Genomic DNA, 16,741 nt, shown 5'->3' on the forward strand with positions numbered 1-16,741 from the left:
ATTAGACTGTCCAGGCTGGGACTGCAACAGATCGTGACCTTAATTGCCTAATTAAACACTTGCACCCCCACCACCACCCCGCCTGGCTTCTGTTTGCCCTCTTTGACCTTCTAGTTTTCCAGGTAGTTGGTTGGGCAGGTCATTCCGTCTGATCCAAAGAAGAAACACTGCAGTGACCGTTCACAATTGTCTCTTGGATCTGTTAAGTATGACACCGCGACCCTCCAAAAACCTTGCAAGCCACCTGCCATCTTCTCCCTGTGTCCTAGTGGTGCTGGAGGGGTTGAGAGATGCAGCTGGGGGGTCAATGTAGTTGAGGGGTGTAGGCAGGGAGGGTGGAGGTCTCTCGGAGGTGCCCTTTTTGCATCAGCCATGGGGGAGGTTTGAGGTGTTCAGGACTGAAGAGCCTGCAGATGAGAGATGTGTGCATTTAAGGCCATCATGATTGGTGCAAAGCGTGTGGGGGCATTGGTGGGGAGGGTTGATCAATGCTGCACAGAAAGGGGGACAGGATTCTACACTTTTAGAAGTTGCGTGGAAAGGGGAATTTCTCTAGGTGGCATTTATGTGGTAAGTTAATCTGCAGAAATATCCTCTTTCCCTCCTCTCCCCAGCATGATGGATTACATTACGCCAGTTTTTGTAATTTGGATATATGTGTGGATCAGAACCCATTCTGCTTGTTTTACTTGCTGCTTCTGCCAGAGATGCTGAGCACATGTGGTCTCTAAGCAAGTCTGTATACTGCATTTCCATTTTATGGAATACATTTTTCTGAACACCAATATATCTGCTGCAGTTTACCTCAGATTACTGTGCTAGAAAACCCTTCACACGGTTACTCTGGCTACTAGTACCCCAGAGGCGAGTGTGACATCAAGCCATTGGATCTTGATTCTGCTCTATAGTAATCAAAATTCAAAGAAGTTCAGCATGGCTCACCTTCTGGTCGTCCCATGTGAGCAGAAGATGGCCTCTTGTGGCGCATATGGTACAGCAGGGAAGTCCGAGTTCTTTCAGAAGGAATAAGGCATGGGCAATTAGCTCGGTTAGCAACATCAGAGGGGAGTGGGGTAGGGCCCAGGTGTAAGCTGCCACCATGCTGTGGGGGCTGCAGAGTTCAGTTGCCTGTTTGGTGCATGTTAAGTGATGCTGGGAGGCCTTTTGGCCTGTGAGTTGCCACTCCTGGAGGCTTCTGGGATGGCACTCAACCTTTTTTTGCTGGAAAAAGAGGTGCCTGAGGGGGCCACAACACCAGGCCTTGGTAGTCAGCCACATCCAGTCCTGGCACTGTGCTTTGTCCCAATTTTAGATTATGAATTGTGGCTTCTCCCTCTTGGAGGGGGGGGGAATGAAAGAGGTGGGGAGACAGAGTTGCACTGAGATTGAGAAAATGTCAGGAAAATAGGGTTGTGGGGGAAGGGAAGAGTCCTTACTCTTGGCTCAGAGCTTGGCGAAGCAACTTTCCCATGCTCTGATGAACGCACGAAAGGAATGGTGATCCCAGATACAAAGCAGACACTAGCCAAGAATTGATAAGGGAGTGGAGAGGAGAAAGCAGGCCAGGAATTTTGAGGATGGGGGGCTGGGCAGTTCCAGGCTCTGGAGCTAAAAGACTTTACAGATGAAATGGATTGATACTAAAGATGGGCTTCCCAGGAACAAAGAGAGGTTCTCCTTGGCTCAGTTGGCAAAGAAAAGGAATGGAAAGTGTGTGGCCATGCCTTGGATTGGCCTGCACTTTTTTGGAGTATCCCTTTCTCCCCCCCCCCCTTTTTTTTTTTTTTTAGTCTTTTGAGAACCATTCCAGTTTAGCTCACTTTGTTGGCTAAAATGAAGCATTTCAAAGTAAAGGTACTAGAGAAACTTTCAGGATGAAAGAAAAAAAAATGCTTCTTGTTAACTGCCCCCCCACCCTACCCCCAAACTTTCAGAAGAAGAGAAGTTTGGTAGAGCTATTTATTTATTTATTTTATTTTATTTATATCCCACCTATCTAGTCACTTAAGACCACTCTAGTTGCAAAGTAGTATGGATATAAAGGGTTCGGAGTGTGGAGTTTTTAGGATGAGGGAGTGTGCTGAAGAATACTGTGCTTCAGTTGGCACGTTCCTCCTTCTTCCTCCTGCTTGATTCTATAAACAACATATGCTTAGTGCCTGCAGAAATGATTAGTTTCTCTTTATTGAGTCTAACATAATGTGCTGTGTTTTGCCACTGAAAATGGTGAATTGCCTGTCTCCTGTTTCATCAGAGTGGCCTTCTTCCACCTGGTTCTTCTTTTGAATGGTGATTGAGGGCAAACATTTTTACCAGAAGCCTTCCTTCCCATCTCTTTCAAATCCTCCTTGTCCTCTCCAGGGAGATTGTGGGCAAGAAGCACTGAATTCTGCCTGCTGGAGATATCTGTCACTTTCCTGTACAAGAAGAAGCACTTGGGTTTAGCTGTTATAAACAGTCTTTAATTTTTCACAGAAAGGCAGTGTGTGGATCAATAACAGTAACAACGATGGTGATGATGTGCCATCAAGTCAGTTCTGACTGATGGTGATCCTTTCCAAGGTTTTCCAGGTAAAAATTACTCAGAGGTAGCATACCCTTCCCTTCTTCAGGGTTTGCTCAGGGACTGTGCAGCTTTCCCAAAGCCACCCAGGCTGTCTGTGCTTACAGAAGTCAAAGTGAGGAATTGAACTCTCAATCTCTGGTTCTGCAGCCAAATACCTAAACCACTGAGATAAATCAATAAACCTAAAATATCCCCCAAAGTGGTGCTGGTTTGGAGCCACGCTCAAAGGAGAATACGGATATCCCAGAAAGTTGGAGCGGACAGAATGCAGTGAAGCTTTGCTTTGTGTAAAGGAACTGAGGTTGGAGGCTGGCACATTTTTCTGGTTGCTACTGTCAAGTGAGTTTATTAGTTCTATTTTCAGCACTTTAAATCTTGCAGGTGAATCTATTGGTTGGTATGTGGAAGCAGATGCAGGTTTGTCTTGAGAGGCAGGGAAGTGATACGTGCCTTTTCAAAGGCCACCCAGCAACAAAAACCTAGGATCCTTTGCCAAAGAACACAGTAACTTCAACTGTCTAAAAAGCTTATTGTGATTCTTAGTTACTTCTCCAAATTATTTCAAGCCATAACTAGCCAGAGTAGAGTTTAGAGAGCAAATAACTTGAAGGAAAAGGGGCATTGTGCGTGGGAGGGAGTGCTGCTTTACAATGACAGTTTTGACTATGGATGTGGAATACAGCTTATTACAAGATGAAATGGACCTGTCCAGACAGCACTGGATGGCATTCTGCCACAGCCTTCGGCAAGCCCTTGGCATGGCACTTTCCACTCCCCATTTGGGGTCATTTTGCACAAAGTGACCCCTTTTGCCATTGTTTTAGTAACAGCTTCCCATCAAAGAGAGATCCCCACAGTTAGCCAGTGCTTCTCGTTGCCATGAAGTTTCAATTAAATGTGAAGTGAGGTTTCCCTTGTGCCCGTGTCTGCTTGTTTTGGGGGCTTCTCTTTTAAATAACAGGAAAATGAGTGAGATCGGTCCCTTGCCTCTAGCAATATGCCTGAAAAGTGTCGCTTTTCTCTAAAAGCCTATTGATTGGTGAGCATGCTTTCGGGCATTCCCCTTGGCAGAGTTGCTTTTGCTGATTGATGCTTCTCCTCCAAGTGGACACAGGCCTGGCTTGTAATTCGCTTAGGGAGGGTGGTTAATACCTCTGGTGTGACAAACAAGGCGTTGCTGCAGGTGGGCACATTATGCCAGTATGTGGTGTCATAGGAGTTCTGAGCAGCAGACTGTCACATCTTTGCTTGAGGGAGCCACTTTTTGTGTGTGGTTCTCATATGGGGTGCTAGGCATTCCCAGTGATCACCTCTTGCTAAATATTTTCGGTTTTTAAGATCACTGTGTTTCTGAATGAAACTGAGAATTCTCTCTACTGTGTAAACTGGCGCTCATTATCCAAGGATACATATGATGTTGATGGGTCAAATATCTAGTTTGTTTAGAGCTGTTGTGGAAACAAGTCTGGTCTTCTCAGGAGTTGATTGTCTTTTTCTTCACCTCCAATTTACCTTTTTAACATGTCAAAACTATATTTTGAGTGCAGGAGTTTGTATCCCAGTTGTTCAGAATCACTCTAAAAACTCTGAAAAATGACTAACCATCTGATGCTAGCAAGGAACTCTCTAACTGGTGATCCTTTCTAAGAAGATAAAGCTTCTGTGTGTCCTTACTAGCCTGGAATCATTCCAAAAGAGGAGAAAATTGTTTTGCAAGGAAACAAGGAAAGGAAAACTCCAGGAAGCAAAAAAGTAAACAGTTACTAAACTTGGCCATAATCTGTCAGGAATATGGAGCACAGGTTCACCTTGTGATGTTCTTTCTAGAGAGGGCAACTTATTCACCACTGAAATGTTTGCTGCCAAAGTCTGGAATAGCTTCTTGAGAAATTATGACTGCTAGAAGTACTTTTTCTTTTGGAAAAGAAAACAGGATCGTAGAAAACAGGAATGAAAGAGCCCTGGGGTATAAAAACAAACCAACAAGCCAGTGGGCAGGGGAGATGAGCGGTGGGTCCAAGTGGCCAGTCCCTGAGGTTGTCCATAGCTGCAAACTACATCTTATTCCATTTCCAGGTGCAAGGCTGGAGGGGAAATGGGAACGACCCTGGCAACATAGGAGAATGCTTTCAGTGCACCAGGAGCCACACAAGGCCTGAAAGCTAGCCAAGAAGCAGCTTTCTTTTGCCAGTGAAAACATTAACTAATCCCAGGAACATTTTGGGAAAAATACTCAACTTCTGGTAATGGAAAAGACCTGCTGGATGAATAAATATATTGTTCTTTATGTCGTGCTGTTTTGGCTGAAGATAAAAAGCCTTGTGAAAGTATGAATAAGAGCCCGGAAGCATAGAGTCTGCGTTGAGGAAGTGGATGTTTGTGCTCTTGAGAGAGAACGGGACTGTCTGTCTGTCTGTGAGATGGTTTGGTTTTGATACAGCTCCCTGTGTCTTTGGTCTGATCCAGTGAGGCTGAGAAGAGGCCTCCCCTGAAGTTTATGTTGTCCAGGCAAGGTTTGTACGGAGTAACCTGGACAAGCAGACTGGGTGGCTTCTCTGAATCTATTTAAAAGCTCTATTTAAAAGCTGAGATTATGGCCAGAATCCATCTGAATCCATTTTATCACATGACAGGGAGGAAAAACAGTGACATTTTCCCACTTTGCCTGTTGCACCACTCAGATGTGTTTGGAGTATGCCATCTCTTGCTTCCATGTGTATGGATACTCATGATTTTAACAGCATTGCCATTCCTGGAAGGTCCCTTTAAACCACGAGTGGTCAAATCTGTTGGGATTCTGGATTGGACATGAATCGTTCTGGGGTTTTGTGGAAAGGATTAATCCAGGGCTAGTTCGACAAGACAAAACCCTTGAAACCAGCACCAAGAAAGCGGGCTGTTTTGCACTCCAGTCCGAATTCTACTGCCAGTAGGACCACGGTGGGCGCCTTTGCTGACACCTGATTGCTGATCGTGAATGTCTAAAAGCCTAGGACCAGCATATGAGGCTTGGGATCTGCCTGTGGACATGATCTGGCATAAAATAAGGATAAAAGGGGAAGGGGAAGGATGGGAGACTGGAGCTGTTCATGGAGATCAAAAGAACACCATCGCTTTTTCACAAGATGGAGTGTGAATAGGAAGCAGCATGTGGAATTATATGCAGAGCACATTTTTTCCAGCTTTCCTGTAGATATCATGTTTCTCTATCATCATTTTTTTTCTTTCTGCTTCAAATGAAAAGTTTATTGATTTGAGTGGGAGGTAGAGAGAGAAGGGGGCAGGCAGCAGATATTTTTTACATTGGAGTTGGAACTGTGAGTTTTTCTGTGGAGCCTGATGGTCTAATTTGGGTGCCTGAACAACATATGGAAAGAGGCTGTGCTCAAGGAAAAGAAAATGCTCCATCTGTTCAGCACATAGTGTTGTGGGTTTTATAGGTTGCAGAGATGCTGATTAGGCAGGGAGGAGAGGAAGGCTTTTCCCTTTTGTTCTTTGCTGCATCCACAATTCCATGGAAGGATGTTGGTGCAGTGGCTGTTGCCGTGCTAGACGTCCAGTACTCTAACACTTGGACATTTAATTTAAAAACGAAAAGACCTTCTGTGTAAATTTCCTACATTGGAACATTCGTCTCAGAAGGTCATTTTGTTATCTGGGAATTCAGAATAATTTCTTAGTGTTAATGTTTTGAGGATGAAGATAGAGCCATTCCTTTTTTGACATAGAGCTGGTAGAAATATCCTATTTATTTTGGAAATGAAACATTTAGGAGGATAAGCCACAAGACAGATAGAAGGGTTGTTGGCTCACACTGCAGAAGAAAAAGAAGCAGAGATGCAGTTTTATGATAAGAAGCTTAAAACTGATAAACAGCAGAAGTCTTCGGAAAGTCCATTGTGCTGTCTATTAGTATATCTACATTTCCTGCTTTTTAAAGCTGCGTTTTCTCTCAAAATGGCATTCAGTTGTGAATAACAAAACAATAATTTAGAAAACCCAAAACATTATTAGCACTTGAAACTGGAGCTGCCAAGGGAATTCTGAGAGTTGTAGTCTGGAAACACAGACCAGCGTACCTCTACCTGGAACAGTAAAAAATGAAACAGTAAAAGCTAAACGCCAAAGCCAGATAAACTTAGCAGCAGAGTGCTATCCTCTGAAGATGCCGGCCACAGAGACTGGCGAAACGTTAGGAAGAACAACCTTCAGAACACGGCCAAAGAGCCCGAAAAACCCACAACAACCAATAATTGAAAATGTTGCATAGTCGGCCAGAGGGAAATGCCTTTAGAGGAAGCAGTATGTTTTATTAGCTGTTGAAATGACAATAGCAAGGGTTCTGCTGAAGAGCGTGGCTCCCCTAAGGGGATGGACAGACTCTCCCCCTTGTGCACTCCACATGCCCACTTCATCTGTCCAAAATACAGGGCACACTATCTTTTGGGCCAATCTGTTTCTGCTGTGGGTATCTTGTTGCCACTGTGCCAGAAATTTTCTAGAGATAGTACTGTACTGCCTCTTGCCCTTGAGATCAGTTGCACCAGCGACTCTTAATAAAATCCGACTTTTCTTGGAAAGAGACTTCTCTTTGGAAAGCCTGTGGAGACATAGAGGAATTTATAAAGCCTAGTCAGACAGCGGGCTTTTGAAAACCAACAAAAACAAGACACATGTTGTATATAGTCCTTGCACAGCAAATCATTCAGAACCTTTCTCTCAGCTTGAGCAAAGCTTCCCTTAAGATCTGCCACTTGCCTCTTCTGAGGTTTAAACAGTGCTTACAATGGCGGCTGCACTGTGTTAACTGCACTCCCTCTCCCGTGCTTTCATTTCTCCTCCTTCCCCCCCTCCCTTCTCCCCAGGCTTAATGGGGAAACATTCATTCAAGAGAGCTGGATGCTTTCTGAGTGCTTTACTGATTTGGCTAATCCCAGATAGCTAATTCTCTTGTATCGGCCCAGTGAGGCGGCTTGCTGGGTAAACCACAAACACAGCGCTGCAGTGGTGCTATGCACCCATATTGGGGGAAGAAAAATCTTTGTGTGTCTTTGCTTTCCACCAAGGAGAAAATCTCCTTTGCCTTTGGCGCTATCCTGCTGTTTTTATGCAGTCAGAGCTGGGCTTGCTGCGTAAATCAGAAGCAGGAAAAATTATATCTCTAGCTCTTGGGGCCCCAGACTTGTGATGATAGATTCTTTTAAAAGTACTACACTTGCTTATTGAAATGGAACTTCCAGAGCCTAATACAGATGGGAGTGCTTCTCTGGGTATGAGGAGAGTCCAGAGGACACCCTCCTAGGGAAGGTTGGTCTGGAAGTATCTCCTGAGAGTACCTCCTGTCCAAGTTGATCTTGAAAAAACAGGGCTGCAGTAAGATTCTTTGGATCCTGATATGAACAAAGGAAGGGAGAACACTGGGTCCCACGGCGTCTTGTGTGTGTCAGGAGTTTTCAGAACACTTTGTGGACCTGGCATTCTTTGTGGGCATGTTCTTCCAGTTTACCTGGTTCAACACCAGTTCCATTTTCACCCCTTTTGTGTCCCTCTCAGAGGTGCTGGCACCCATATACTGGTGAGGTCGTGTAGTGGGCCAGCTGCTTAGCTTCAGAAGACCAGATGACTGGGGAAGTTCCCCCCTTGGAGCAGCATGACAGAGGTGCAGGCACATGCTGGAATGGGTGCTCCTCCATACTCTCCTGAGGGAGGGCAACAATGAGAGGAACAGTCTCTCTTGCTTCCCCAAATGGATTGTCAGAGTCTGTTGGAGGAGGAGGAAAGCAAGAAAAGCCCGCTCATTGCACCAAACCACTTTCCATGTGTCTGTGAAACCAAGTCACTGAGTAATCCAGCCTTAGCAATTAGGTCCTGTGTGCCTGAGGGATCCGCATAGCAATGGATTTTGCATGTGATACATCCTTCTGACCCTTCCTAACCAGAAGGACCCTGAGAGAGCCTAACATCACACTCAGGCTACCTTTGCTTGAACTAGGAAACAAGGGAGTTCCTAGAAATTCCAGAGGTGATTCTGGTGCCCTCTTCATTTAATGCAGGGTGAGGGTGACTTCTTGGGCCTTTTGAGTCCTTGAGATGGTTCAGTTTTCACTTATCCCCCTCCTCTCCCTTTGTCTTTCTCTCTGTTTACTTGGTGGCAGAGAAAAGTAATTAGCGTTTGGAATGTGGGGGGATGCATTTTAATCAGAGAGCAGTTGCTGCCAGGGCAGGAAAAGCAACGGTTGTCTTCCAGGCCAAGAGAAGGCAGGAGGGAATGAATGGTTCTGGAGGGCAGCAACTATTGTTGTTAGGCAGCGTCAGAGTGCCTCCAACTTGGGGTCAACCTATGAATGAATGATCTCCAGCTAGCTTGACATGATTCCTGGTATAAATGGCTTGTAGTGGAATTCGTGTGTCTAAAGCAGGGAAGGTGGCATGATGGAAGGGGGGAAAGTGAGCATGAGAAGATATTTTAATTCCATCTCCATCAACCTAAGTTAACTGTGCTGGTGAGAGATGGTGGGAGTTGCAGTTAAATGTGTCTCTAGGGCACTAGGTTGTTTTATTAGTATACCTACTTATGTTTGACAGAAGAAAAGGAGGAGTGCAGTAATTTCACAGCTTCTCTAGGGAGGAAGTGGCATTGTGTGTGCTTAACATCAGGAGTTTCCTTTGAGAGAATAAAACTTGCTTAAATATTTAAGTTTTCTGCTAATGAAAGTTATTAACATTGCTGTGAATTCTGTCTGGCTTTTATTCTCCTGCCATTCCACATATGTGTTTAGCAGAAGAAATGTGCTGTAATTTCAGTAACAATGTAAAGGGTCTTCTCAGTCAGCTTGCAGTTCAGTTGCCGCCTGAAAGTACTCACTTGCTTAAACACTGATTCTGCCATGAACACTTTGGCTTTGCATTTTGTTCTCTGAGAGGTTTGTGCAAAAAACATGGAAGAGGTGAGGCGGAGGATAAGCTGAGGGACCTTGATTGCCTCTCAGCACACGGCAGTACTAGACAACTTCATGGTGTTAAGACATGAATTTGTGACTACTCTGATAATGTCTGTATCTTCTCCTTCTATTGGGAAATCATGGTGGCTAGTAGGGCTTCTAGGTGGTCTTCTGTCCTAGCACCTGATTAGCAGGTTTGCTCATCCTGCTTCCTTTAGACTCTTCTCCTCTCCATTCAGAAGAAAACCAGAAAAACTCCTGTAGGGTTTTTTTTTAATGATCCCTCAGTCATTTCCTGGTGTATGCAAAGATCTCTGCCCAGGTTGCAGCCTTGGTTGCCAAATATAATACCCTAGTTTCAGTCACTGTTGGTCCCCCTCTCCAGCTAGGGTTGGGAAAGATGCTTACCAGAGATCTTGGAAAGGAGCTGCCGTTGCCACAGATTTGATAGACCGTACAGGGCTATTTAGGCTGTGGGCTCTTTGGGTCTGAAGCCACTTGCCATGTTGCCTGGCCTTCTCCTTGCTGGGTTTGTCTGTGTTGCTCCTCAGGACTGCTGCAGGATAGGTAGTGATGCCGTTCTTTGTCAAAGCTGTTGAATCATGGTCACGGGGCTCCAGGAAGTCATTGTGGATGATCTGTCGACTAATTATGTTCTTCTGCGAGGCAAGTGAGGCAAAATGGTGAGTTTTAACTGCCACCCAGGTTGAAAGACATGTTTGTGACCCTTAGAGCCAGAATCCCTACCCTTTCTTTGTGTGTGTACACGTTCTGTTGAGGTGACCAGATAGGTTATGTTCCATATTTAAATCTGTGGCTTGGTGTAAAAAAAATGTTTTCAGTTGGTCCCAAGAGCCGCATCGCTCCCTGAGCATTGATCCCCAGGGTGCACATCTGCTGGCTTCCGTGCTGCTTGGGTGGAAGAGCTGGAGATGTCCGTGTCAGTTCTCCTTGCATTCCTCACATGCCTGCCTTCCCTGCTCTCCCTCTTGTGCCCCCCCCTTTCCTTTGAAGATCTTTCAAGCAAGGACTGCAGATGAATTGGCCAGGCCTCTTGGTGGCTCCCAGGGGGTCTCGGGTCTCACTTCAAATGCTAGCTTGCTGGTGGGGGCGGGGTGTGTGTGCAGGAGAAGGATGGAGGGCCGAGATATCGCTTCTCTTCCCTGATTTAGTGATGCTGAACTTACTCTTTTGCACTCCAGTCCTCTAATTGATAGTCAGAGGGTGCCTTAATCTGAGAAAGAGACTGAAGGGCTATTCACAGGTGGATGTGTTGCAGCCCAGAGAATTTTTTGGATTACAGCTGCCCTGTTCTCTAGCTTTTTTGAGTTGTCATCCATACAGCAGGCTTGTGCACAAATCATGATCTTGTTATGTGCATCCCTGTGTTCGTTTCTACCCATCTTAGTTTTTTGGGGGGGATCAGCACCTGTGATTGATTCTGTAATAGGTTGTGGTGAAAAGTGTACCAAATTTCACTAAGGTTGCGGGATACACCATTGCACAGATCTAATGAACCGGAAGACAATTTGTAGGCATGACCTCAAATTCTTAGTCAGCATGAAACTTCAGCTCACCTTTTTTTGCTCTTGGCTTTCTGGGAGAAATGTTAATGGAACATATAGGGTGCCATAAGAAATATGTGTCTTTTTCCTAAGGGATTCTGAGAGCTTTCCAGGAACAGATTGACAAAGGTGGCTCATGCTTTTAAATAGTCAATTGCAAAGCTCCTGTGTTATTACTTGGAAAATGCTAGTGTCCTTGGCCGTATCTAATGCCACACCACTTGCATCTTCATTGAAAGCTGTAGGGAGCAGCTGGCACAGTGGGAGTGGATAAATATGAATTGCACAGGCCTGCATGTGTTCAGCTTGGATTGAGAAAGTCACACTTGCGGTGGACCTGTTTCCTCTACTTCGCAATGTTTTCAGATATGGAATGAGACACACCCGTTGGGAACATCGCTTCCCAAACTGCGTGACTGAGTTGTTCTGAGCAAGTCTGTCTGCTCAAGCCGGCTAACTGAACTCTGAGAGCTGTTTTGTGGCGCAGCTCATGTGGGGAGGGAAACCACTGGAGAGAGTAAATTAAGCATCAGGCAACCTGCAGGGGGAATGAGCTCTTCCCCATCCCCCATTTCGCTCTCGCTCTCGCTCTTTCTCTCTCTGTGGGCTGAAATGTTTTTATGGCACAATCCGTTCAACAGGGCTAGGCTTCATCATTGTTTCTGTGGCTTAGGAGTACTTCAGTGGGGCCGGGGGGGGTTAACTATGGCAGCCAAAAATGCAAAGATGGCCACAGTTTCATCTTACCCTTGAAGGCGCCCGTTATGTTCAATCTCTGATGGGGAAAACTGTTAGAGCCCTTTGCTTCCTGTATTTCTGAGAGTAGAATCTTTTCCTGGAGGCCGGAGAGAGGAGGAAATAACCTAAAGTCTGCAGTGGGTTGTCCAGTAAAGGGATGGATAAAAAAAGAAAGACACAATTAGTGCTAGCAGCACCGACTGCTGCCAGATTGCATTAAAATCATCATTAAGGCAAATTCCTCATAGAGACTCTTGGGAGACAAGAGACTGATTATACGTGAACGAAGAGGGCTTTGGATTTCATTTGTGACTGCTTTATTACTTAAATCTTCTGTTGACACTTGGGCTTTTATCCAGGTTGCCATGATATTACATAGAGGTGAGATGTTTCTATGTTTTATTTTATGTAAGAGGCTGACCTTGGCTGGTCCTTGAGCAGAGTCTGCTTCAAGTGGAAAGCCTTCGTCCCTGATCTTCCAGGGTCTGCAGTCCTTTCTTTTCTTTTTTCCACTGAGCACTCTGGAAGCAAGAGGCAGTGCCATGTTTTCCCCATCAGATAAGCCAGATTTGACTGTGTGGCACACTATATATTTCCATTATTTTCATCTGTGGTTGCTGCCATCAGATACCAGCTTTAAATGGCTTTTGGAGTTTTTTCTAGAGTAAGTGTTCATGCCCCATATATTGGTGTACATCAGCTTGAACACTTCTGCAAGTTAAAAAGGTGACTTAAGAGAGATAAATAGATGACAGAAGAAACAAAGAGGAAAGCCCCCCCCCCAAAAAATCCTAGAGATCCATAAGAGATGCCTCCCATCACAGCTGCCATGTGTTCAGATGAGCTTGTTGCCTGAAGGATCCGCCCTTTTTCCTGTGATAGCTCCCTGGATGCACAGTGGGAGGAAGTATGGCAGGATCAAGACAAGATCAAGAGCAATGGGGTTTCCCCAACACACTAGGGTTGAAACAGCTGCTGCTTCATTTGTGACAGGAATGTGAAGTGTATGTTCAGAACATGTGCCTGATTATCGTCTCTGAGCACTGTTTCAATTGCATGTTGTTCAAATGGCTTAAGAGAAGCCCGGGAAAGGCTCTTTCCTGCTGTGTGAGCTATTGTGTGGTGCAGCTCCCTTTTCTGTTGTGTGCCTGATTTGGGAAGAGCTAGAGCTGGCTTTGAGTTTGCAGAGTGAATTGTAAAGAGGTGAGGGTTCACATGGCAAGTAGGAGGGACCAGAAGGTGATTCAGCCCCAGTAAGCTGGCCAAGAGTCTGACTTGCCAGTAAGAGGACCAAGCAGTGTACTGAGTGTTGGCCCCCTGATGGGATGTTTGGAAGCTGAATCATTGTGTTTCAGTTGGGCAGTGGGGATGGGGGGGGACACACACTGGATCCTGGGCAACTAGAAAGCCCACTAAATTCCCAGGGTGGTTCAGCTGCCAAAGTAGGGCTCAAGGACAAAAGGTTTTGTGGACCTACTGGGGGTTGTTTAGTTCGTCCTCTTGTTAATCACACAACTGGAAAGGGTAGGCTGGTGGCTAAGAAAACAAATTTTACTCTGCATGGGTTCTTTATCCGGTTACACTGAAGACGTCAAGGACCAGACTAGACAAGATGCTAGAATACCTGCAAGTGAGAAGCCTGGAAAAAGCAGAATGAATGGAAAATGCTAGGAAGCCAGGGTTACATCATGGCAAACTTCAGTTTTCAGTTGGTTTTGCTGCCTGTGGCCTCAGAAGAAGCCAAGTTGGAGTAAACAGTTTACATGCAGCTTTCTCTAGAAGCTTGACTTACCATCGTGTGTGAACATTAAAAGAAAGTGGAGCTGCAAAAGTAAGAAACAGGATTTTATCCCAGATAAATTCAAGTCAGGGCTGGAAGACTTCATTCCACCTCTTTCATGATTTGGAAATTCTCAGAGTTGTGCTTTTGTTATGGTTTTAGGATTTTATGCTGCTGTGGTGTGGGTTAAATATTAGATGGTGCTTAGAATGTTAGACGGAGTAGGTGAAACAGTCATAATGAGACGCAGACTCAGCAATTGATAGGGAAATAAGCCTGCTCCTCTTTCTCTGCTACGAAGAAACACAATTCTCTTTTACCTGCATGCTGTTGCAGGAGAATCTTTCCCATGCTTATATTTCAATAAAGCCCAATAGCTGTTAATTGTTTTGTTTTTCCTGAAAGACTTGTTGTTCTTGAGGATAAGTGGTATAGTAGTCCGTGCAAGCATATCAGGCAAAATCCAAAGAAACGAAACAAAACAGATTTATTTAAAAAAAGAGTTAAAAACATGTGGCACCTTAAAGACTGTTGCATTTTAATATGAGCTTTCGTGGACAAGTGACATTTCCTCTCCAGTGTGCTGGTGCAATAGACAGACAGGAATGTGAATCGTCTAGGTGTTCCTTAGTTCAGAATCTTGTTTTTCTCGTTGGGAAATTGCTCTACCTGACCTCTGATTCAGGTGAGAAGTGGAAAGAATAAAATTTCTGTGTCTGCACAATGGCAGAAGAAGCAAGGAGCAGGTCCTTGTTTTAGAATTAGTAATATTTTTCTTCTTTCGTGTTGAGGATGGAGTGAGGAGAAACAGAGACCTTTACAGAATTGTTGGTTCTGAAAAACAGCCTTTTAATAGATTAAGAATGTTCCTAGATCAGTTTCTTGCATTTTCTGTTTTCCAGTATTCTCTAGTACTGTACCTGGTCATGTACCCCCTATTCCTCTTACTTTTGATGGTGAACTGCCAGATGTTAGTCTAGATTGGCTGTTTGCTTTCAAATGCTGCTGCCTCATTGGCTGCAGGGGAAAATCTTGGGGTTGTCCTGGCTTTCCTTCCCTCTGGCATCTGTTATTTCTGTCAACTGCTTTGGCTTCTGCGGAGTCCTGGACATGATCCTCCTCCCAACAGGCTGGAACACAACCAAAATCTAGAAGATGGAAGAACTGCCTTTCAAAATGATAGCAAGTAAATGTTCATAGCCTCAAGTCAGTAGGATAGTATAACAAGATGTATATAACATGATGAGGACTAATAAATAGTTATAGTATGAGCTTTTGCAGATGCAGAGAGTCTGTTTTCCTCCGATGCCTCGGTAAACCTTTGAGGAAGCTCATGCTGAAATCAGCCTGTTCGTTTTAAAGGTGCCATGAAACTCTTTGGTCTTCTGTTGCCCCATGGAAATCATAAGGGCTGGTATGCAGTGGACTGTGTGTACATAGAGGCCATCTAAGATCCTGACAAATTTCAAGACATAGGCTGGTGCTTAGAGGAATTTGTGCCTCTTTTAAATTGTGCTGGGTCTATAATTGTAGCCTATATTTTTGCTCGTTCTGCATGACTAGTCAATGTGTAAAAGGTCTTAACACATACAGAACATTTTGGTGCCAGGAACCTGCAAGCCACGGAGTTTGGCCCCACTGGAGAAGAGGCAGAGAGAGGAAGCAGTCTGGTGCAGAGACCCATCACAATTCTGTGCAGATTGTGACACATATTTGCTTCATACCCTCTGGATGATAGATCTCAGAGCCATAAAGACACTAGCAAGATGGTACGAAAATATTATTCCTTTCATAAAGATAATCCCTCCTAAAATTACAATAATCCATTGACCTGCACATTATGTTTGCCTCAGTAGCTTTTCCTAGTGCTCTGTGGCTGCTAAACTTCAGATTCCAAGTATGCTAATGACAATGCTCATCTCCGAGCCACACAGCAAATACAGAAATCCCATTTGTAAGTCCTTATTGGTATGGTATTACATATGCAGAGTGGCTCTAGAAGCCAGAAAGATGTGGTGTATTCTTTATATCTCTGAGGAGAGGTCACGGTTTCAAAATGAGAAATTTCTGTTTGAATGACAAGATTCCTCTTTGCTTAAAAGGCAGTCATTCTGAGATCTGTTCCCTGTGCTGCTCTTTTTGATTCTGAGGCTTCCGGACATTCTCTTTCTTTCTCTTGATATATTTATATCCTGTTTCTAATGTTGGAAATGTAGCCTGATGAAACTGAGTGAACTGATAGGAGGGTCCAAAGTTCCAGTTTAGTTGGCTTTGTATTGGTGTCCATTTCATCTGCCTTACGCAAAGAGGCTGATAGGGCTTGGAAGCAGGAAGAGAAGGCCTCTGCCATACAGATTATAGCACCAGCTGGGAGTCAAGTGCAAGGGAAAGAGGCAAGGCTGGGCAGGGGAAAGGCTTGCTTCCTGAGAAAGGGCCCCGAGCATTTTTCACCTAATGGCTGGAGGAAAAAGGGAAAGCGTCTTGACTGAAATTCGGAGTATCTGGAAATGTGAACATATGTACAAAGATCAAATGTCACCCTGTGTGTGTGTGCGCGCATTAACAGGCTGGTTTGTATTCTGTCCTGTGAGTCAAAAACGATGGCAGAGGCAGTTTATTAAAGGAAGTTGATTAAAAACGTGATTTCAGTTAGCTGGGCTATTCTGCTTGGTTTTGTGCTGAGCATTGTGTTGGAAGGTGTGTGTGATCACTTCTTTTTCCAGAACTGCCCAGAGATGAGATAGCCAGGCTGAGAGAGCCTGCACCTACAGTGTGAGAGAGTTCGGGAGAGAGAGAGAGAGAGAGAGAGAGAGAGAGCGTGGAGGCGTCCTTTGTGAACGATACTTTGTTTCCAGGACTTGCTTTTGCAACAAATTTGAAAATTTGTTTCTAGGACTTACCCTTTGAATGTGGATCCGTCGTTTACAGACCTGAGCAGGGCTTGCGGAAGAAGGCGGCCCATCTCGCCCTCCTCCTCCTCCTCCTGAGCCGATGCCCCCTTTTTGCCACTGGCGGCAGTGTGGGTGCGTTTTCTGGGGGTAGGCGCGGGGGGGGGGCGGTGCTTCTGGGCTGGCGACGTCATCCAGCTGGTGTAGTAGGGAAGGCGCGCGAACGAGCCCTGTGCGTGCACGCGCGCCTGCCTGCCTGCCTG

At 45.0% G+C, this 16,741-nt stretch overlaps 1 protein-coding gene and 1 long non-coding RNA gene across 3 annotated transcripts in view; one reads left to right on the forward strand and one right to left on the reverse strand.

The window, feature by feature from the left end:
* The window catches only part of PAK4 (p21 (RAC1) activated kinase 4), a 51,035-nt gene that overhangs the window by 710 nt on the left and 33,584 nt on the right, over positions 1–16,741 (forward strand). The gene's annotated exons all lie outside the window — the stretch shown is intronic.
* LOC110075620 (uncharacterized) lies at positions 481–16,683 on the reverse strand. The gene is made up of 4 exons (XR_013538359.1): positions 16,491–16,683; positions 11,820–14,738; positions 9,916–10,166; positions 481–7,166 (listed from the first exon to the last, which is right to left on the reverse strand). It is a non-coding gene; the product is annotated as an uncharacterized LOC110075620 (long non-coding RNA).

This window comes from Pogona vitticeps, chromosome 9, assembly GCF_051106095.1.
Source record: "Pogona vitticeps strain Pit_001003342236 chromosome 9, PviZW2.1, whole genome shotgun sequence".
Taxonomy (NCBI): Eukaryota; Metazoa; Chordata; class Lepidosauria; order Squamata; family Agamidae; genus Pogona; species Pogona vitticeps.